Below are 23,980 nucleotides of genomic sequence, written 5' to 3' on the forward strand. Positions count from 1 at the left end.
TTCCATCAGTTTTCCTAATGATGTGCTTTACAGCTAAAGAGAACTTTTTTTGATCCAGAATCCAATCCCAGATTAGACATTATCATGTCTCTTTAGGTTCTTTCTGTTAGAAAAGCTCCTCATTCTTTGTCATTCTTGACATTGACGTTTTGAAGAATATAAACTATTTATTGAATAGATTGTCCCTCATTTGGGGACTGTCTGATGTTTCCTCACAATGAGATTCAGGTTGTACATTTTTGGCAGGAATACCACAGAGGTGATATTATGTCCTTCTTAGTGCATCACATCAGGAGATACAGGATATTGATTTGTCCTATTTGTCCCTTGTGATGTTAACTTTGATCATTTGATTCGGGTTGGGCCTGCCAAGCCTCTCTATTCCCAAGCTACTATTTTTCTCTTTGAAATCAATATGTATTTTATGAGGAGATACTTTGAAATTGTATAAATATACTGTTTCTCATCATACTTTTACCCACTACCCATCCATTGCTAGTTCTTCCCTGAATCAATTGCTGCTATGAAGGTTGCCAAATGATGATTTTTCGAATACCATTATTTCTTCTATATTTATTAGTTGAAATTTTACTGTATGAAAGAGCTTTTTTTCTTCCTCCATTTATTTATTTGTTTTTATCCATATGAATTTATATTTCTTATTTTATTCAATAGATTTTTAAAGCACTATTTGTTTTTCCCCAAAATTCAGATTGTCCCATATTTGGCCAGTGGGAGCTCTTTCAGCTGCCTCTTTTGTCCTTTTGACATGTCCAGGCAGGGCTATTTTTGAGGGAGGGACACCAGAACTCTGGCCCAGAATATTTTCCACACGTTGGAAGTTGAAATTACATACAAGAATGTCATTTTTAATATTATGATAAAACACACATTACACACCAGTGAGATTTAGAGTTCCGATGGAGTAACATAAGATTTATGAACATATATTTCATTGTCTTTCTATACTTCAGACATTTTGGAGGTCAAGGCTTAACTCCTACTCCCATGTCCTGGTCTCCAGGTGAGGCCCATCTACTTCACAGTAAACCCACTGAGGAAAGAGGAGAGACAAGAGAGTCAGGGAGGTGAGGCAAGAAGAGAAGGAGGTGGAGAGGAGCCAGAAAGAGAAAGAAAGAAAAACTCCTCTCTTCTCATCTTCCTCCAGGGTTGGCCTGGCATCTGCAGCTTCCTCACCTCCCACATGCACACTGACCCCTCCAGGAAGCCATCACAGGCATTAGTGTGGGCAAAACGCAGGACATTTTGTCAGAGGTTAGAACCATCTGCATCTCAGAAAAGGGGCTGGGAGACGATTCAAGCTGTGTTAAGGGGAGTCGGGTCTCACCACAGCCACACCACTGGAAGGGATGGAAAGACAGGAGAGAAAACACTGGGCTTGCGATGTCCCCCTCCCTCTCCTCTCTGGGACTCGCACCACAGGCTGGAGGCGCTTCCGGCAGAATTGAGTGCTGGGGAAAGCCTGCGATAAATCAGCTCTGTCTTCACTAGCCAGGGGGTTGCTATGGCAATAGGAATACACTGTAGGTTTTAAGAGATGTAATTTTCTGTGATTCACTGTATATTTTTAGCCATTTTTCTTCCTGTATTGTCTCCCTGTGGCAATTGCCTATTAATGCTGGCCTGCACCAAGATTGGACTAAACGGTCCATTCTCAGAAGTGATGAAAACCCTGGAGATCAGTAAGTACAAGAGGGTTATGGCCCATGGGTTTAAGGGTAACTGGGAAAAACAACCAGCTTGGTTGAGGACACGGATTAATTAGCATAGGCCATGCTACACCTCAGGAAGAGAAAACAGAGCTCCAGAATGAATGAAAATGCTCCAGAAATATGCTGCTGGGTTGTTTGGAATGGGAAACTGAGTCACACTTGCCACTGCAGTCAGGGTGCTCCCGTGGTGCAGGGGCAGGTCCCACACATCAGAACCAAGCCTCCTGAGTGGGGGAAGCCAGGACCCAGGTTTCTGGACAAGGAATGCATACTAACCTTCTGTCACTCTAGCTCACATCTCCCTGCTGTTTGTTATTCTTTCCTTTTCTTTCTTCCTTCCTTCCTGTAATTTTTCTCATCTTTTTGCCCTAAGATTTGGTGGAGGGACTGAGAGGAGGTGAAAGTTCATTCAGTCCACTCAGCTCTTTGTGAATTGTTACGTCAGGAATCTTCCCCTTCAGAGCAGCAGGAAACCCAACCCTAACTGTTAATGCACAAAAAGAACTTGCTTTCTCCCCTAACTGAAAAGTCCGAGGGCCAGTCCTACGTGCAGCTCTTCGTGGAACCAGATGACATGATCAACATCTGGGCTCTGTGTCCCACCAAGTACTACTGATGTCTTGGCATTTGGGTTGTAATAACATAAAACTCAGCTAATGGAGGCTCCAACGAAGGCTATTTTTCTCACATAAGAAGTGCAGAGATAGGAATTTTTCCCCCCCTCATGTAACCGGTTGCCCGGAGTAGGCACCAGTGACACCATTATGTAGCAGCTCATGAATGCCATCAAGAACCAACCGCCTTCTTCATGTCAGTTCCACTGGTCTTTAGGGTCACAGGAAGACTGCTCCAGCTGCAGGCATTGAAGGCAGAAAGAAGTAGCTGTATCTGATTGTTTTATCTTAGAGCAAATCGTCCCCCAATACCACTAGCTGATCTCTGCTTCCGATTGATTTGACACCTCAGCGTCACAGAACACATGGCCACCCAGCCACTGGGAGGCTAGGAAAGCATATTTTTGGGGTTTTTTTCTGGCCCCTACAAGAGAGGCAGTTTCTGTTTGTATGTCAGACAGAAGCCATACTCAGGATTGCATGATGGGTCTGCCTCTTCATCATCAGGCTGCTTTGTCACTCCATGTTGTCCTTCCCCAGCCAGGAGAGAAGAAAATAGAAGAGAAGCGTGAGAAGCTTCCTGTTAAGGCTGTGATAGAGAAGTTGCTCTCACAGCTTCTCTTCTGCTCACATCCCATTGGCCAGAATCTCCTCACACGATCACATTAGCTGCAAGGCCACTTGGGAAATGAACCATCTGCATAGCCATGTGCCCAGCCAGAAGGGGAGGGCGTTCTGTTACCAACATGAAGAAGGGGAGGAGTATGGCAGGACAGTTAGCAATCTCCTCCAGAAAAGTTAGGAGAGAAAGAATTCGAATGGGTGTTAGATTAGCAAACCAACCATTTCTGCATCGGCCTCATGCTCAGAGAGGCCGAGTGAAGATTACATTTGTGGAGATTGAGACAGCTTCAGCAACACCAGCCTCAAACCCTACAAGCCCGTTAGTGAAAGAGCCCAACATCTTTGCAGCCACCTGGTCAGTCTCTTTACATCTTCTTGGTTCTGATTGGATCCTCTGCCCATCCTTGAACCATGGGGATGCAATGCAACACTCTGATTGCCATACCTGAGTCACTTGTTCCACCAAAGCACCGAGACAGTTCTTGGCCTCAGTTTGTTCATCGTATAATAGGCATAACAATAGAACTTATTGTTCTAGGTGGTGGGAGACTGCCACCAGTGGCCATAATCCTTAAATGCATTCTCATTTGACCCTATGATCAGACTCACTCTCACAATGTCATTTGAGAAGATAAGACTGCTAAAAATCAAAGTTAAGCAAAGGTTGTGTTGTGTGTAGCTAGCTAGCTAGAGATACTTTCACAATTTTCCCTAAGATTTTACTTATTTATTTGACAGAGAGTGTGTTTGGGCAAGCACAGAAGCAAGCAGAGGAAGAGGGAGAAGCAGGCTCCCCATTGAGCAAGGAGCCTAATGCAGCGTTCAATTCCAGAATCCCAGGATAATGACCAGAGCTGAAGGCAGATGCTCCACTGACTGAACCTCCCCAGGTACCCTTTCACTGTTTTCAGTAAACAGATAAAGAAGTTTAGGTCCTTGCCCTAAGGTCACATCCAGCTCAGTGATGGAGTCACCAACCCAGGACCAACTTTGAACCCCCCCCCCCCTGCTCCCTCTTCTTGCATAGAAATAAGTAGTAGCACACATTTATGGAATTATGGAAACCATGTTGATTGTGTCAGTCATGAGAGAGCACAGCTTAGATCTCCCTTTAAGAGGGAATATACTGAGAGTGTGTGATGGGCTGATGGCCTCAGCCATGGGACCTTTGGAATCCCTGTAGGGTTCCCACTGACCCCTTGCTCTCCCCGAGGACAGCAGGGGAACAAAAGCCCAGCCAGGTCTGCCCAGTGATGACTCCTCAACTCTTGGGTTTCCCAGCAGCCTGGCCATAGCTGTCCTCAGAGCTGTGCTCTCCTCTGCAGTTCTTACCCAACCCTCTTTCCTGTCCCATCTCCTATGGCAAGTGGCAGGCCTGCATTATTGCCTGAAGGGTCTCTTCACCTTCCCCTGTTCCTTCACCCTTCTTACCTCACAGATGTTCTCACCAGTACATTTTTTTGCATACATAATTCCATCTTGACATCTGTTTCTCAAAGGACCTGAAGTGACACACTTGTTGATACCTGCCTTGACTCACTACATGGACTATGCCACAGGTATGTATGGTTCCAAAGATTCTTGAGTATTTAAGAACAAATGAGCAATGAAAATATGAACTCAAAATTTGGGAGTAGGGAGGATCTAATGGAGACCAATGAGGAGGTTCCTGGCCTGGCATTTAACACATGGAGTCTCCTTCTCTAAGCAAGGTTCTGAATAGAGGGCAGAACAGCCCTTGCTGCTCGTACAAGAGTGGAAACCGATCTGCAAGGTGGTGGGAGGGGGTGGCGAGAGAGTAAGAAGGGTCTGAGACTTGTCTAGAGTCACACCACAGGGTTGCAGATAGATTCCAGGCATTCTAATTCTCCATCCAGAAGCATCCAATGCTACTTAGACAAGGAATTGATTCTTTACAGAAAGAGCAAAGACTGCTACTTAACTCAACTGAAAGAAGAAAATGATCAATTGAGCAAAAATACACTGGCTTTAGACAAGGATCTCCAAATCGAAGTGAGATTACTCTTGTTGCTCCTGGGAATACTGACCATGTGCAGCAACTACCTCACCCCACCCCCAATATGATGTAGGCCAAGGGTTTTTTAAATAAGTTGTATGCAGTGACTACTAGCTGGTAGCAACAGAATGGATGTAGCCTACTAACACATTTGTTATAGCCCCTATGGTGTTTTTTATAAAACTTAAAATTAGCTGATGATATCTGTCAATTGGGATATTTTACACAAAAATCTGAAACCTTACTTTTCTTGAAAAATAGTGAATCTAATCATACTTGGCTTACGTGTCCACTTCCTGCTTCAGACAGGACCAGAATCCCCACCATTCCTATCTTATTATACCTTATTTGAGTTCATAAAGCCAGACTTGAACTTCCCAGGACAGTCAACCTACCTGATTTTGAACACTCAGATTCAAGGCATTAGGCCTGGAGAGGGTTAGCTGTGAGCTCTTAAAGAAAAGTGAGTTACTAAGCAAATTAATAGCATAAATAGGATTTCAAGATGGAATCTTTTATTTGTTTTAAAAGTATTTTATTTATTTATTAGAGAGAGAGAAACAAGCAGTGGAGAGAGGCAGAGAGAAAGGGAGAAGCAGACTACCTGCTGAGCAGGGAGCCCACCATGGGGCTTGATCCTAGGACCCTGGGATCATGACCTGAGCTGAAGGCAGACACCAAACCGACTAAGCCACCCAGGCATCCCCAAGATGGAATCTTTTTTTTTTTTTTAAGATTTTATTTATTCATGAGAGTCACAGAGAGAGAGGCAGAGACATAGGCAAAGGGTAAATCTCCCTACAGGGAGCCTGATCGGGACTTAATCCCAGGACCCTGGGATCATGCCCTGAGCCAAAGGCAGACCTCAACCACTGAGACACCCAGGTGTCCCAGATGGGGTCTTTTAAAAAGTAGTTTTTAAGCACTCCAACAGGAATGAGGATTCTAATAAAGAATTATTAGCACAGCTGGGAGGTTTGTCAGCAGTGACAGCTAGGGGATGGGTAGTGGCCAAAGGCAGAGACCCCAGGCTGAAAGAGGTAGGAGTTCTGTCCTGGCTTTGCCCTTACTAATGACCTTGAGTGTTTCCTTCATACTCAGATCGGGTGCCTGGTTTTGTGACAAGAATAATAAGAACTAACATCTGCAGAGTACTTATTGCCTGCAAAGCAGCCTGTTAAGTGCTTTGCGCACATCCTCTCATTTCACACCAACCCCTGAGGTCAAGGTACTGGTGTTTTTCCCAAAGCATAGGAAGGTTTTGTGACCTGTCCAAAGTCAGAGAGTCAGTAATGGAAGGAGCCAGGATTTGAAGCCCAGATGCTCTGACTCCAGAGCGCACATGTGTATTTACTACATTGTAGGGCTTCCACCTGCCTGGCAGGGTCCTCTTCAGAATTACACAAGGTGATACAGGCCAAGTGTTTTTTGTAAATTGTAAAGTGGTACAGCAATGTTCCCTATGATCACTTGAGCACTACATTTTTTTCCCAAAATTGATGCTTTATCTAAAAATCACTGATTCAGTTAGTCCCTTTTTAATTCATTCAAATTAATGGGGTTTTTTATTTTAAAGAGAGAATGTCGGGAGGAAAGCGCCACTCAAGACACATCATTAGTCCTGCAGCGCCCCCTGCTGATAAGAATCATGAAAATTATGCAATCCTTATAGGTGACATTGACCCCTTCTGCCCCCTTGAACAACTCTTTCTGGAGCATCTTTGTCCTGGGCATTGTACTAGTTGCTACATGGTCTAGGTGTAGGAATGGAGGGCATGGGAAATCTCTTTCCAGCCAACCCTGCCCTCTGTGACTTAGATGTAGGAAAAGGAAAGCAGAGAAAGCCACAGGCAAGGGTGACCCCACTTCCCACCATGATATCACAGACACACCAAAACCAGATATTGTTGTCATCCTCTCCCTCAAAAGAGCATAGGAAACCCCAAGCCATGAGGTGAATGGTACTCCTGCTCAGGAGTATGTGTGTAACTCTCTGGCACAGGGAAGCCCTGGCTTGTAGTGTTTGCCAATTTCTATGGTGTAAATACTCCCACTATGACCAGTTTCAAGCTACCAACATGATGATTCACAAGATTCTTGAAAAGTTAACAACTGGTCTCTCACAAGCTGGTAAGAGCTGGCTCCAACACACCACTTCTTTAATCTCTAGAAAAAATACACCCTCTCATCTTCCTTCCCAATCAGCTAGACTCCAGAATCCTTCCACATTACTGAGCCTCACCCCAGCAAGGCCAACCCCAAACAGAGAATGGGGGGTACCGGCTGAGATCCCCTCAGCATCCACAGGTGGCTCCAGCTAGGGCTCCATTTCTCCTTCCATTCCATCCCTCCCTCTTCCCAGTCCCTTTCTAAAGCAAGCAAAGAAAGAGGGACTGCTCCAAACATCATGAGCAGCCCTGAAAGAGAACATTATTCTGACTTCACCTTCCGGTCTTCACCTCCAAATGCTCTCCCCATAGATTGGGTTCACAGGCCTGCCTCAGCCCAGAAGCTTGTGCACCCCAGCAGAGCCCCAGATCCTCTGATGTGAGGAGGCTGGCCTACCCTAGACTACAAGCCACTCACTTTATTTAAAGCCCAAGGAAGAAGGCCTCCGTCGGGCCCAGGAGAGGAGGAGGGATGTGTGGGGCCCTACATAGCCTAGGAGAGTAGCTTTCCATCATCTCCAACTAGAGACGTGAGCCAGGAATAGCAAAACCCAGCTGCCAGGAGCCCCAGAGGACCAGCCTCCTAAGAGTGTGCTTCCTACTCAGCCCAGAAATCACCCTGGAGCCCACTAAATAAACCCCAAAATCTCACGACCCCAGATATCTAAGCAGCAGCCCCCAACCTCCACCTCTCAGGAGATTGGCAGTTCCCCTCGCTCCCTCCCCCAACCTGCTCTCTGTTTCTCCTGCAGCCTTCAACTCCCATCCCAAGAACCTAGTATGCTGCAAAGGGAGAAGCCTGGCTCCCACTCTGGCTCAGCCACTTGGAGTCGTCGTCCTTGAGAAAGTTTCTCAGCCTCCTGAGGCTTGTGTTCTGGAGCCTAAATAGAAATTGTCATCAGTGCTATTGAAGGGATGAAATTAGAGTGTGTGTGGAAAAGACTTTATAAATCAGAATGTTACAGAAATGGTTATTTTTCTGCCTGAGAGAGGTATTTACAATGTGTTTTTCCTCCTTATAAAAGGAATGTGAATTCTTTGTGGACATTTTGAAAATTACATTTGAGTAAAAAAAAAAAAAAAAGGAATCAGAATCACTCAGTTAACTACTATGCACATTCAGTATTTGCTCCCATCTTTTTCCCCACCTGTATAGAGATATGCCTTTGTTGAAGCAAGGATGTGGATACTTAAGACCCCGGGGGTGGTACTCCTCCCCTCACTAGCCTGCAGAGCTACTACAGCATTTCCCTCCACCCTTGCTGCAGCAAAGGGCACAGACTTCATCTCTCACTAGAAGCAAGGCTGAGGGGCCTTCTGGGTCCCCAAGTAAGCAGACCTTAGAAATGGAACCTGTTCTTTCTGATAGAGACCTTCAAACTTCGTACTCTGCAAACCATTTTGGAAAGATCATATGCTTTTATGGATCACTTGCCTGCGTATCCTCATTTACAAATAGATTTTTGAGATTTAAAAGGCATAGACTCCTGTAGCTGTGTTGTTAAAATGCTCCTACTCGCAGGGGCGCCTGGGTGGCTTAGTCAGTTAAGCATCTGCCTTCAGCTCAGGTCATGATTTCAGGGTCCTGGGATAGAGCCCTGTGTTGGGATGCCTGCTTGGCAAGGAGTTTGCTTCTCCATCTCCCTCTACCACTCTCCCCAATTCATGCGTGCGCTCTCTCTCTCTCTCTCAAATAAATAAACAAAACCTTTGTTTAAAAAGTGCTCGTACTCAGGCCCTTTTCAACGTGGAACTGAATTTGCTGTAGGAAACACTTTTAAAAACCTCACACATTTTTCAGTGGCTCCCCATGAATCACCAGAGGAATCCATGTAGAACATGAATGCAAATTAGCTCCACTGTGTTCTCTCAGTATCTGACAAAATGTCATCTTTCCATCAACATCACGAAGATTACTCCTTGTTTCTGACCTAAAACAGGTGTTTCTTGGCTGTCAGAAACTGTCTGGGTCTCCTCTCATCTGTAATGACAGCAACTGGCCTCTTCTGCCTGAGTCCATCTCACCTTGACTTCTCTGATATTCCAGTCCAATAGAGAGTAAGGGGTAACTCAGGTCTCTGAACCCTTGGCAGGGGGGTGGCAGATGCTCATGGTACTTAAAGTGCATTGTTAGGAGAATATATCCCAAGCCCAGTTCCAAAAAGTCACTTCTGAGTGGCTGTATGTATTAGAAGAGCTTGTGGCTAAATATTTCCTCTCCAGATGTTTCAAGCTAGATAGTGGTGAACCAGAGCATGCACTCTTCCTTGGCTGCCGAGGACAAGTGCAGCAGCTTCTCACTGCTGCTTCTCTCCAGATGCACATAAGTGCAAGGAGCCAGGGACACCCACTCCATTGGTCCTCTTGTTGCTGCAAGAGAAAGGTCTCCATGACCCCTGTGTCCTAAGAGAGTATTCAGCCACACCCAGAGGACAAGTCCAGTTGTATTCCTTCAGAGTCCCTCATTGTGTATGGAAGGTCACTAGTGTTTGCAGTAAACACAGGGCTTCGGACCCAGGCTGAGCTCAGCCCGAATCCCCAGGAACCACTTCCCAGGAACTTAGGCCTCAGTCCAGTGCCTCTACCTGGAGCTTGAAGCAGCAGCTGTGTGTCCAGAGGACATTTGTAAAAGAAGGCTTTGCAGGTGCTTAGGGAATGGAACAAGACCCCACCAGCTCCCCACTACAACCGTGCACACAGCTTCCCCCTTCTGGAGGCAGAAGTCAATGTAGAGCAGAAGACATCTAAGCCTGGAGACCCTCAGGATAATTTCATGTAAGGCCTCCTGGAGCAGGCCATGCTCTGGAAAAGCTACAGCAGTGACAATGGGCCGAGCTTGGCAGGGACGGTTCTCACTGCTCTCCCACCCCTGTTGGCGGCTGTCTCCTCTCTGAGCCCTCCCAGTCCCACAGCAGCCCTTCCAAAGGCAGCACCCACCAGCCAGGACTTCCCTTCTCTCAGGGTGAGCTAGGTGAGCTAGGCACCCAACCCTGAGGCTTTTCCCCATCTCTTGACCAGGGTCCCCTCATCACATCTTTCATCTAGGTGAGAGGTTGGGCGGTGTCCAGGTCTTGAAGAAGCTCATCACCTCCTGTGGCTGGGAGGCCACAGCCACCTCCTCTCATCTTTCTCTGTAGGCTCACATCCTGGCACCTAAGAATAGCATTCTCCCATTCTAATCCGGGATTCCAGAAGTGACTTCAAAGCAGGCCAAGTCCACTCCGGCTCCCCACCATGAGTATACCCACGGCCTCCCTCTTCCAGGGACAGAAGTCAATGTAGAGGCAGAAGACCGTCTAAGCCTAGAGATCTCCAGGATAATATAATTATCTTTTTCAGCTGTCACCACCAGAATCCAGGACATCCAGCTCATCCCTTGTCTCCAGTGCTTTTCTTTGTAAGGCTCAGATGTCACCCATCAGTGGGGCTACCCCAGGTCAAGTACACCCTCCCCACCATTTCCTGTCCCCCACTCCCTGTTGAATACAAAGACTGATTTTCCACAAAGAAAAGTTTTAGGAAAGCATTTCTCCTCCCAAATTCTCTTGAGATGTGACTCAGACAATGTCACCCTGCCAACGTCTTGGAGCCCTTCCCTCAGGAAACCAGACTTCCGGCTCCTCTGCCAGCCCTGAGAGCAGCAAAGCTCTGTGGGGTCGGTAGGATCGTTGTGGGAAGCAGCCATCACACCCTTCATTCCAGGTCCAGCACCACAGTTTTGACAAAGCAATTTTCAAAGATCCTCATCAGACAAATGGGGAGCCCTTTGGGCCCGTGGAATAGGAATGAGGGGTTAACCTCTGCCTGTTTCCCCACCGGAATCCAGAAGCCATCTCCTGCCACAGATCTGTGAGGACCGGAAAGCTGCAGACAAAGGGAAGCACTTCTGATTCAGAAAGTGAAAGGCACCCAAAGCCCCAAAGCTGAGATGACTTGTGGGGGCTGGTCTGGGAGGCCTCAGGCAACACTTTGAGCTCGGAGCGGGAGCAGCATAGGAGACAGCATGGAGACACAGAAAGTAACCTGAACACTTGTGGTCCTCTGGCCTCCCAGGCTGCGCAAGGCTGCCACTCATCCACTCACCCGCCGAGGAGGAAGTCACCCGCTGCACCCACCAGCCACAAGTACTTCCTAGACCCAGGAATCGCAGAGTGTGACCACAACTCGGCTAGGCCTGCTCCCCCACTGCTGGCAGGGGGCCTCCCCATCCCTTCTGCCCCCTTGGCCCCTATGCCACCGCAGCCCCCAGGCGGAAAGCTTGGAGCCCAGCGGGCATCCAGGAAACATGAGGAGACGTTGCCAGGCTGCTGCTGGAGCAGGAGGAAGAGGGATCCTTGCTCCTCAAGGTCCACCAGAAGCACTCGGAGGACGAGGACGACTTAAAGCTGTTGGCGAGCACCAGTGGGCCCACGTTCTTCAGGGTTTGCACAGGCAGCTGGGCAGAGTGAGGGTTCCCGTCCACATGGGCCAGCAGAGGTTTGGGGGAAAGGAATGGACAAGGGGTTCCAAGCTGGAGACAGGCAGAGAGAGGGAGGGGAGGGGAAGGGAGAGAGAGAGAGGGAGGAGAAGGGAGGAGGAGATGGGAGGGGAGGAGGGAGGGGGGAAGCGGAAGAGGGAAGGGGAAGGGAGGGGAGGGAGAAGGAGGACTGAGGGGGAAGGGAAGGGAATCTCAAAGGCAATGCCTGGTTTTAGTGGAGCAGAATATCTCCCAGCATAAGCCACCAGGCAGCTGCCCATCATGTTCATGGAGTTATCATTTTTCAGGTGGCCTAGTGGCTAAGGGATCTGGAGTCTGTCATACATAGATTCAAATCTATCTCTTCCCCTAGAAGTCACCTTGGATAAAGGTCTTAACTTCTACAAATCTCCATTTCTTCATCTATAAAATGATGACAGTAGTTCCTAGTGCTTAGAGTTGTTGTAAGGATTAAGTAAAGCAACGTTTAGAAAGCCCTTAGCAGAGTGCCTGCCACGTAGTAAACTCTCAATAATTGCTACTCTTTTAATTTATTGCCGATGTCCCTAGTGGTGGATAAGCATCTGCAAGGCAGAGCTTCATTTCCCATGGCTAGCCTTTATTTATTTTTTTTTAATTTTTATTTATTTATGATAGTCACAGAGAGAGAGAGAGAGAGGCAGAGACACAGGCAGAGGGAGAAGCAGGCTCGATGCACCAGAAGCCCGACGTGGGACTCCATCCGAGGTCTCCAGGATCGCGCCCTGGGCCAAAGGCAGGCGCCAAACCGCTGTGCCACCCAGGGATCCCATGGCTAGCCTTTATAAAGATGCATATCTAGGCTAAAACACAAAACCCAAAAACACAAATTTTCAAGTTGCTAATGGTGGAGTATTAATGGTTGCATCTACAGTGTTCAGTGGACACAGCTTGACCTAGGAAATGGGTAGACAGACCCACTGCAAACATGTTCCATTGTGACAAAAACAGACAATTTGATTTCCCTATAGCTTGTTTCTTCTTCTTCTTCTTCTTCTTCTTCTTCTTCTTCTTCTTCTTCTTCTTCTTCTTCTTTTCTTTCTTTTCTCCTTCTCCTCCTCCTCCTCCTTTTTCTCCTCCTCCTTCTTCTTCTTCTCCTTATGGTAAATGTTTTCTGCTTCCCTCCCAAATGAGACCTGCAAGGATGAGGGATCTTACTAATTCACAGGAAGGGGGAAACACAACATGGCCCAGTTCCCCAGACGATCTCATGACTATAACTTGGGTTATATGCATCTCTGCTCCTCCCCAGAATATGTACAGAAGGCATGAAGATACCATGATACATTTCACATCTCAGGGCTGAGTTGTGATGTCAGGAGATGGGCCCAGCACTGGCAGCTTGAAGCCCTCCCTCTCAGTGTTCCCAAGGTGACCTTCATTGTCTTTTTTTTTTTTTTTTTTCATTGTCTTTCCATCAGAAGAGGATTCCAGGTTCTCAAGCTATACAGCTGTGACCCATCAGGAGCCCCAGCCCTGTGGCAGAGTTCAGAGGTGCTACAAGACCTGTCCCCCAAATCTCCCTTCCACATCTTTGTCCCAATACCTGAAACTTAGACCAAGAAAGTCACTCTTTGGGTCACAGGGATGGCAAATGGGTTTCATTGTACATGTCAACTCCAAATTACTAAAAGTAGAATTTTTTCAGAAAGGTTCTGAGGCCTTTTCTGGGCTTGCCAGTAGGATATTTGTGATCAGTTAGCAGTATCTACCATGGGCACAGGAAAAGAAGTGCCAGTGGTTTTTGCTACAGAACTGTCACCCTTAAAAACTTTTTTGACATTTATAATTTCAACTATCTGGCTAGGAGAGAACATACAGGAACTTGTTATGACTAACAACCATATCAGCAAGGCCCCAAGGGCATAGGAGTCAGGACAGGGACTTTATAATGAGGGAGTTTGAGAATGGGAAGATGCCTAGTGTTGGCAGTTGAGGAAGACAAGCCCAGATGGGGGTGTGGATGGGAAGCCGGGGAGTCTTGGAGCAGCCCCATTCCTTGGGTTTGTTGGAAAGGGACCAAAATGGAGATAGAAGCCACCAAATGGATCACCAAAGCAAATTTCATATTTTCTGCTTTTGAATTCTACCCTTCCACCAGTCTACAGCACTCCCATGCCCTTTGCCCAGAGGGGATTCTGACTCCAATGCAAGTAGCATGCATCATATACCTTCCATCTACCAGCTTCAAGCTTGGTGTCTTCACACACATTTAATCCAACCCTATATGGTAGGATTTTTTTAATTCCCCAGTATTATGTGTAACTGATATAATTACTTTTAAAAATCATCTGCCCATTGTTTTAAAAAATTCAAATAGTACAGAAGGGACTAAAGTGAAGAGTAACAGTACTCTCGGAGCTCTGGTCCCACTTTTCAGGGATAACTACAAATAAAAGTCTCTTAAAGGATACCCATGATCATAGAAACATTATTCACAATCGCCAGAAAGGTGGAGACAGACCTAGTGTTCATTAAGATGAGTGGATAAAACAAAACATGGCATATATGTACGATGGAATATTATTTGGCCACAAAAGGGAATGAAATGCTAAACAGGCCACAACATGGATGAACCTCAAGGACATCATGCTAAGTGAAATAAGCCAGACACAAAAGGAAAATATTGTATGATTCCACTTTATATAAGGTACCTGGAATAGGCAAATCCATAGATACAGAGAGTAGAAGGCTGTTTACCAGGGGCCGGGGGAGAGGGAAATGAGGAGCTATTGCTTATTGAGTACAGAGTTTCAGTTTGGTATGACAGACAAGTTCTAGAGATGGAGAGTGGTGATGTTTGCCCAACATTGTAAATTTCATTCAGTTGTACACTTAAAATGAATAAAATGGTAAATGCTATGCCATATATATTTTAGCGCAATTTAAGATAGTGGGAACACCAACAACAAAAGTCCTTCACATACTCCTGGGTGGGGAGGTACAGGCAATCCTCACTCTGCACTGCACTGCCAGACCACAGGTGACCATGCAAGCTACAACCATTCAAAGGGGCCTCAGTTGTTGATGGGAAAAATTAGAGTTGTTCTTTGACCTTTAAATTTGTTTGTCAAAACACTAAAAACTCTCTTATTGTCAGTTTTAAAAATAGAGAAAAAAATTTAAAAATAGTAACTCTAATACTTATACGGCACATCTGTTATTTTAAACAGTAGAATGATGAGAGTGTTAACATGCTCTATTTCTCTGTAAAGAATTTACAAGAGTAGTTTGAACAGTGCCTGCCTGCCTCTTCTCATATAATTTACAATACAGCATGAGCCTCATTTATACACTTGGTGAATTTTCACACTCCTTTGGATCTTAACCTCTCTGTACCTCAGTTTCTTATCCAGTAGGTGAGAAAGTTCTGAGTGGTTTTGTAAGGAATAAGTATGTTAATATGGGAATTCAGAAGAGTGCCTGGGGCAGAGCAAGTCCTCTACCTGGATGTGGCCCTGAGCCCTCAGCCTGTGCTAAGTGCTAATGTCTCCATGCCAATGAATTCATTTAACCCCAGAAACAGACCTCAGTATTTCCATTTGGCATCTGAGAACTGAGACCCACCCATGCCACTCACTCCTAAAAACAAACAAGCCAGACTTCAATCCCAGCCCCCAGACCCACATGCACTGTACACTGCAAACATAAGTGGAGCACAACAAGAGAGATGTTCTAGGTAAAACAAATGAACACTTGGTTCTATGTGGTTTTGCACTTCACCACGTGTTCACCTGGTGTTGCCTCAAAACCCCTTTGGTTGCCTCGATCCAGTTGCTTCTCAGTATCAGCTGCCACCTCTTCATTTTAGAAATATCACACCCAAATGTGCAGAGTGCATTGGCAATTAGAGGACAAACACAATACTTGGCCTATGTGAAAACAGGCAGGATCAGTGAGAAAGGGAAGAAAAGGACAAGTTCAAGAGATACTTAGATACTAGAACCTAGTGACAGGTACACACAGAGCTTGAAGGAAAGGACAAATCCCAAGTTTCTCAATTGAGCTTGAATGACCTCTATATCTTTAGTGGAGTAGCAGGTGAATCAGTACTAAGACTTGGGTAGGAGACTTGGACTGACCTTGTGTCCCCTGTGGAGCTGTTACCTTGCTATACAAAGAAGGTGATCTGGATAACTTCTTTTTTAATGTTTACTATTTCATTTCAAGTCACTTTTATTTAAAAACCATTTTATTGTACATTACAGAATAACTCTCAATAACAAATGATAGTCAAAGTTTTCCTCTTAAGTTATTATCTGTCCTCAAACAGCTCTTCATCTTGTTAGCTGCCAAAAGCTTCAAGAAATAATCACCACTCTCAAGGTTCTTCTCAAAGCGTTACGTCCCTTAGCATCTGTGTGACTGCTCTGTGTAAGACACTGAAGACAAACTGAGGCACAGAAGACATGACCTCAGCCCTCAATCTTTGGTGTAAAATGCTTCATATCAAAATAATAATGTTTGGATAGTAATGCCACCAGTTCCTTCCATTGCCTCTGTTTTATGTCTGGTATTTGGAAAAGTGATTTATCTTAGGTTACTATTAACAAAATTTTATTTTTTTATTTTTTTTTTTTTTACTATTAACAAAATTTTAAAGCAGCTTCACGACCCTCTGGATACAGACGTTTTCAGGGAAAGAAGAGTTTCATCTCTTAGGCAAAGGACATGCCTGAAGAGATTGGACTTTGCCAGCAGATGGACATGGTCTAAACAAAGGCTCTGACATCTACTGGCTGTATGTATAAGTGCAACCTGTCTAAGCCTCAGCTTTCCTATGGGGAAAATAAGAAACAATCCGTCTCATAGACTCACTGCAGCAATGAGGTGAGATGCCACATGAGAATCACTGAGAATGCTTGGAAAGTGTTCAATCAACAGTGGTTTGTGTCAGTCATTAATCCCTTATCCATTCGATGATGCAGCCTGCACAGGTGAGCTAAACATAATTACTACCCCCTTTTCCCCATGTTCTCCATCACTTTGTTCTGATCAAAGCCACTTTGGTTGGGCAGAAGAGATTATACTCCCTTTTGTCTTGGATTTTTTTCTGTAAATGACACATTGCATATTTTTTATTTGGTGAGAGTGTCTCTTGGCATATGACCAGCTCCTTCCCCAAGTCACTGCTGAGGCGTGAATTGGGAACCAGAACTTGAGCTAAGATCGATTGTCATCCTTTTCTGCTGATTCCTGTCACCGGTGATGAATAGTGACAAATTAAGGGAGCATAAGACCATAGTTAGATTCACTTGTAGCATAGAGAAAGGCACACAGTAAAGATTGACTATTAAATATCCTCAGATGATTTTTACATATTTTCAACATGTTCTCCATAAAGCATAAGTCATGCTATGGGAAACCCAAGTGTTGGCCATCTGGCTGTCTCCAAGTCCTCCAGCTGGCTCTGGTCACTTGCATGACTGGAAAACCAAAATGTCCGCATGTTCCCAGTGGGACTGTGTTCTCATGGCCCCTTTCATCCAATTTTTTGTTTACACTGAAATCTGAGTCTCCTTCTAGCTTTGCCTCCTTACTACTGTTTTGTTCCCTAGGCCGGCATAAACCCAAAAAAGGAAATCAGTCCCCTTTGCCTGTAATTTGCCAGCGGGCCCAACATAAGGCTGTTCATGCAGCAGTTTTTTAGCAAAGGTATGGAAATAAAGGTGTGGGGCTGATTTCTTCTCAGTAAAAAAAAAAAAAAGTAAAAGGTGATTAGACATCGTGAGAGCTGGGTTCATGGGTGTGTAACTAGTGAGGTCTCACAGGACCTCAGAAGGATCCTGTGCTTGGGGTTTCCAGCTCTGTGGCCACTGTCTTAAAGTCTTAATAATTTTATATTTGAATCTGTGTTTGTAAGTGAAGTCTGATAAGTCTGTGGAGCATGTGCCAGTCCTTCTTCCCACCAACTACTTGCCTTCCTAGACCAGGTTCTTAGCTGACCCCCAACTATCTTTCACCTCCACCTAGTGTCCCAGGCCTCCTCCCCACCCGCATCCACTGATCTCTCCTCCACCTCCTGCCCTCACCAGTCCCCTATGAGCTGGGGCAGTGGGAACATGAGAAAGGGAGAAGCCTGGTCTGACTTCCGCACTCCCAGCTTGGCCCTGGCACCTGGATCCTGAGGCTGACATGAGAGGGTACCTTCAGCCAGTGGGCTGCCCACACCAAAGCCACAGAGCTGGACCCCTGGATGCCTACAAGCATCTGCACTCATGGATTCTCTATGCCTGACTTGATATTAAATAGCAAATTAAAAACAGCATGACAAATGCACAGAGATTGCAGTTGAAAGGAAAAAGCTTTATATTTTAGCAGCTCTAACAGCACCTTTTGCTGCATTTTGAACATTGTCATTTTGCAATGGGCTCCACAAATTACCTAGCCGATCCTGGCCATCATTGTTCTGATGTTCTGTAGCCCTCTTTACAGTAGGGAGTTTCTCACAGGCCAACCTTCCCCACCGGGTTTCTTTGACTCTTCTCAAAGTCCCATAGACCCTTCTCATTTCTGTCTTTTTTGGTCCTGTTCACCTCTCAATCCCTCTTCCCAGGCTAGCCTTAAACCCCGAATCACCCTCACAGCCCTATGCAGAATTAGTTAATCCTCTCTTTTTTTCCATTTTCCATCTTCCAGATCAGTTCCTGGAACTTAAATTTTCATGACCAAATGACCTGCTTAAGTGCTTTGTGAAACAAAAAACAGATTTCTCTCTGAAAGAAATTCTTCTATGAGGTTTTTTTTTTAATTGAAGTATCGTTAACATATAGTGTATAGTAAATTCAGGTGTACAATATTGCGATTCAGCTTTCTATACATTTCTCAGTGCTCATCATAAGTGTCCTCTTAATCCCCTTCACCTGTTTCAGCCATCCCCCTACCCAACTCCTAACAACCATCAGTTTGCTATCTGCATGTAAGTCTGTTTTTCTGTCTCTTTTTTTCCTTTATTTGTTTTGTTTTTTAAATTTCACTTATGAGTGAAATCATGGCATTTGTCTTTCTCTGACTTATTTAACTTAGCATTATACCTTCTAGGTCCATCCACATTGCTGTAAATGGCAAGACTTCATTATTTTTCATGGCTGGGTAATATTCCATTATAAATATATAGATAGATAGATAGATAGATAGATAGATAGATAGATAGATATATTTTTTTTACACACACGCACCTATTCTTTAGCCATTTATCTATTAATGGACACTTGTGTTGCTTCCTTATCTTGGTTATTAAATATAAATGCTGCAATAAACAGGGTGCAAATCTCTTCAAATTAGCATTTTCTTTTCCTTTAGGTAAATATTCAGTAGTGGAATTTCTGGATCATATGATAATTGTATATTTAATTTTTTGAAGAACCTCCATACTGTTTTTCACAGCAGCTGTACCAGTTTGCATTCCCACCAACAGTGCATGAGGGTTCCTTTCCCCCCCATCCTCACCAACACTTGTTATTTCTCATCTTTTTGGTTCTAGCCATTTTGACAGGTATAAGTTTAAGTAGCAGGGTTTTTCCCCATTGTCTAGATATAAATCACTAACACTTTTCAGCAGTATTTATCAATCAGTTATGTCCCCTAAAGCATTAGTCCCACCAAAAAAGCCCGCTAAATGGAGTGAAAGAAAGACAGAAAAAGAGATTCCATAGTCAATAAGTTTGGGAAACACTAAATACTCTGCTTTCTTCCTCCCTGACACTTTTTTGTAGATTTCCAAGTCTCATTAGCTTATTAAAGGAACTATTTTTCTTTTTAATTGAAAATAGTATTTCCTGGGTGCCTGACTGGCTCAGTCAGTTAAGTGTCTGCTTTTGGCTCAGATCATGATCCTAGGATCCTGGGATTGAGCCCCACGTTGGGCTCCCTGCTCTGTGGGAGTCTGCTTCTCTCTGCCTGCCACTCCCTCTGCTTGCGTGCATTCTCTCTCTCTCTCTGTCAAATAAATAAATAAATAAATAAATAATCTTTAAAAAAAATAATATTCTCCAACTTATTTGTCAATGGAGATCTTTTTTTTCATGGAATAGCTATTAACTGCCCACTTCATAAGCATTGCCATAGAGTAGGCAAAATTTTTCTGAAAAGGGCCACTAGCAAATATTTCAGACTTTTAAGGCCAAATGGTCTCTGCAACTACTTACCTGTGCTCTTGTAGTTCAAAGCAACCACAGACAGTACATAAATGAATGAGCATGGCTGTGTTCCAATAAAACTTTATTTGTGGACACTGAAATTTAAATTTTCTATTATATTCACATGTTACAAAATATTCTTCTTTTGATTTTTGTTTCAACCATTTAAAAATGTAAAAATTATTCTTAGCTCAAGAGCCAAACAAAAACAGGCCGTGGGTGGTTCTTGGCCGGCAAGCAGTAGATTGCCAACCCCCAACTTAGAAGAAGACTGAGAAAAAAACTTACTTGGAAACACAAGTTGGACATGGTGTCTCTACCTTAACTGTTACTGATTCTGACTTTTTTCTAATTGATCATGATATATGTGAGCTTTTTAAAAAAAGCATTATTACCATTATTAGTATTTTAAAGCATTACCATTACCATTCAGATGGTTTCAGCTCCTAGTACTTCAGCTCCTAGTGGTTAATTTAATTATCTCACGTCTGCTGCCATCACTCAGCACACACCCTCCTGGTCCGAGTAGGATAGCTCTCTGGAGCACCTGCCTCTGCCTTTCACATCTCTTCTTCATGCTCCATCCTGGAGTCACTCTGTTACTTGTCGGGATAGAGTCTGGATCCAGCAGAACTAGTCCTGTTACTTGATCTCTCCACATTTGCTCATCTGAAGATAGATAACTCCTTTAAAGCCCAACACCAGGGCCAAAGAACCAAACCACAAGGCAGACAGCCACATGCTTTGCAGAGAACTCACTCGTTTCCAGTCTTTTCATAATTACGCCCACAGACACGTGTTCTTGACTTTATGACACATTCAGTTCTCCTCTTAGTAATACATGGGCGCATCCATTTTTTTAACCAAGACGAATTAAAATTAATTTTCTGAGAAGTTCATAATTAAGATTATCCCCTAAGACAGCTGGAGATAGCCTTGGCATTGCAAAAACTCAATTCAAAATCACATTGCATGACATACACTTTAAAGTTCTTAAGTACATTTATGTTTTGTCTCTCTTTTTTAAATTTCCTTACAGTGGATATGTGATGGGAATAGAATCACACAAAGAGGGAATTATAGGCAACATCTTTGGGCATGATGAAAAGGAAAGACGCATATGACTGCTCTAGTGTTCATGTGGCATCTTATCTCTCTCTACTTTAGAAACAAATTGAATGACAGAAAGTCACTTGTGAGTTTGAGAAACTCCATCAATTCCTGGAGGACACAGAACAAATCTTCTGTCCTGAGAGGTATTCACATAGATATTTTAAGAAATCTACATGAAAATGTGAACAGAGACTTAAATGAAAGATGTCTTCTTAACTGCCCATACTCAGTCAATTAAGTCTTAAAGGAAGGTGCATTGGAGGACTGAGAATCAAATTGATGGCAGTGGCTGGCTGGCTGGCTGGTGACACTCACTTTCTTTAGGCAACTCCAAGCATGTGGTTTGTCTGGTCTGTGGAAAGAAAGTTGAGAGAAGCCATCAAAGCAATACTCCAGGAGGTAAACCTCCCCCAAAGACCTCAGGCCTCACTCTAAGGAAGGGGAAATTGAACACTTGACTCTTGGGTCACTCTTGACATAACACTCTTAGAATAATTACACCTGAGCACAGCCATTGCTGTGGTTAGTGCCTGGGCACTGAGAGGTGAGTGAGAAGACATAGACTGTCATCTTTGCTGTGCCGCTGACTTGCTGGCTAAGCCTGAACTTCCCTTTCCAAGATGCTTATTAGCACATCAAGACCTTGTAGCTTGGTGGTTGAAAACATGGTCCCTAAAGCCCAACTATTTCCAAATCCTGTCTTTTACCTACAGGCCGGGGAGCCTGTTCATATTACTTAGCATCTTTCTCTGGGTTTGGTTTCCTCTTCTTTAAGCATTTGACAAATGTTAGTTATTATTGTGAAGATTAAGAAATTGGGGCACCTGGGTGGCTCCATTGGTTAAATGCCCAACTCTTGCTTTTGGCTCAGGTTGTGATCTTGGTGTCGTGAGACAGAGCCCCATGTCTGGCTCCATGCGGATGTGGAGCCTGCTTAAGAGTCTCTCCCTCCCTCTCCTTCTGCCCCTCTGCCCACCACCTTTTTCTCTCTCTCAAAAAAGAAAAGAAAAGAAATGCCTCACCCCCCTCCTAGCCTTACCTCAAGGGGTGAAGAGGGAGCCAGGTCTAGCCCATGTGGCAATGAGAATCTGGGAATTTGGGGGATACAAGCAAAAATGAGACATTGACAGCAAGGAGGAGACAGTGTACTTCCTGAGAGTTGATGCTCCTTTGTGGGATGACTCCGTGAGAGCTATTACTCTGATTCTTACCAGCTCCATTTTGCAGATAGGTAAACCAAGACTTGAACAGATCAGGAAAATCATTCAATGTGCCAGAGCTGGTAAAGGACAGGATCAATATTTCAGCTCCAGTTCCCTGGCTCAAAAGTATATTCATTTAAACACTGCACAAGCTAGGAACCACAATGTCAGGGTTGGGAAGGTATTGTTTAGTGGGTACAGAGTTTCTGTTTGGGATGCTGAAAACGTTCTGGAAAGAGTGGTGAAGGTTATACAGTATTCACTGTGAACCTACTTGAAGAAAGCACTTTGCAGCTTTGGATCCAGTCCTAGGGCTTCACAGAGAAAACTTATTTAGAAAGCTGAGGAACTGAGATGCCTGGGTGGCTCAGTAGTTGAGCATCTGCCTTTGGCTCAGGGTGTGATCCTAGGGTCCTGGGATTGAGTCCTATATCAGGCTTCCCCCAGGGAGTCTGCTTCTCCCTCTGCCTCTGTCTCTGCTTCTCTCTGTGTCTCTCATGAATAAATAAAATATTTTTTTAAACAGCTAAGGAACTATCAAGGAGACAAAAACTCTACCTTTTATTTTTTTTAAGATTTTATTTATGTATTCATGAGAGCCAGAGAGAGAGAGAGAGAGAGGCAGAGAGACATAAGCAGAGGGAGAAGCAGGCTCCATGCAGGGAGCCCAATGCGAGACCCGAACCCAGGACTCCAGGGCCATGGCCTGGGCCGAAGACAGGCACTCAACCACTGAGCCACCCAGGGATCCCCCAAACTCTACCGTTTTTTTTAAGATTTTATTTATTTATTCATGAGAGACACAGGCAGAGGGAGAAGCAGGCTCCATGCAAGGAGCCCGACTCGGGACTCGATCCCAGGCCTCCAGGATCACACCCCGGGCTGCAGACGTCACTAAACCGCTGTGCCACCAGGGCTGCCCAACTCTACCTTTTATATTAAGAAAACCTTAATCAATATAGTAAGAACTGTGTCTGTTGGACAATAATCCTCTCTTATATGAGTAAGACTTAGAATACAAAATGTTCTTGCCAAACAGCATGGGAAGTTAAATAAACGTGTGAAAGAGCCAGGAAAATAGAACAGATGACACCTCTGTAAATCCCACAAGAGATATTTACAATAAGCAGGTTATTTCAGTTATAAAAGAACCTCTAAAACAAAGGCATAGGATGAATGCTGGTTCACTTTGTTGAGGAGGCTATGAATTATCCAGGAAAAGTTAGGAAGTCTCATGTAGGACAAGACTGGTATTGACATTTGGAAGGTACCTGAGCCCTCTATGTTTTATTTATCTTTAATTATTTGTTTTTTAACTTTTTATTTTAATTCCAGATAGTATACAGTGATATGTAAGTTTCAGGTGTACAATATAGTGATTCAACACTTCCATACATCAGCCGGTGCTCATGATGACAAGTGCATTCCTTACTCCCCATCACCTATTTAACCCACCTCACACCCCCCACCCCTCTGGTCACCATCAATTTGCTTTATAGAAGAGCAGGAGCATCTTAAACAGATATGGGGGGAGGTGAGGAGGAAGGACTGAGGTGTCACTGAGATGTAATCATGATGGCTTTTGCTTCCCTATACAGAAAGTGAAACAGTCTGAAAATGAACAATTAGTCTGGCAGGCTCTGACATGCTTAACAACATCCTCCTTGTCTCCTTTCTATTCAATTTGACTGGATTCCATGGAACCTGGGGATGGATATTTTTCCATTGCAGTGGTGGCTATAATCCAATGCACTGGGCAGTAGCAGTTCCTAGACCTGGAGCTGATAAGAAGGTGGTTCACTGAATACTTTTTAGACTGGTGTCCACGTGGCACTGAATCATGGCCCACTGCCTCCCTACTGGCTTCTTCCTCGGT

The sequence above is a fragment of the Vulpes lagopus genome, chromosome 6, assembly GCF_018345385.1.
Source record: "Vulpes lagopus strain Blue_001 chromosome 6, ASM1834538v1, whole genome shotgun sequence".
Classification (NCBI taxonomy): domain Eukaryota; kingdom Metazoa; phylum Chordata; class Mammalia; order Carnivora; family Canidae; genus Vulpes; species Vulpes lagopus.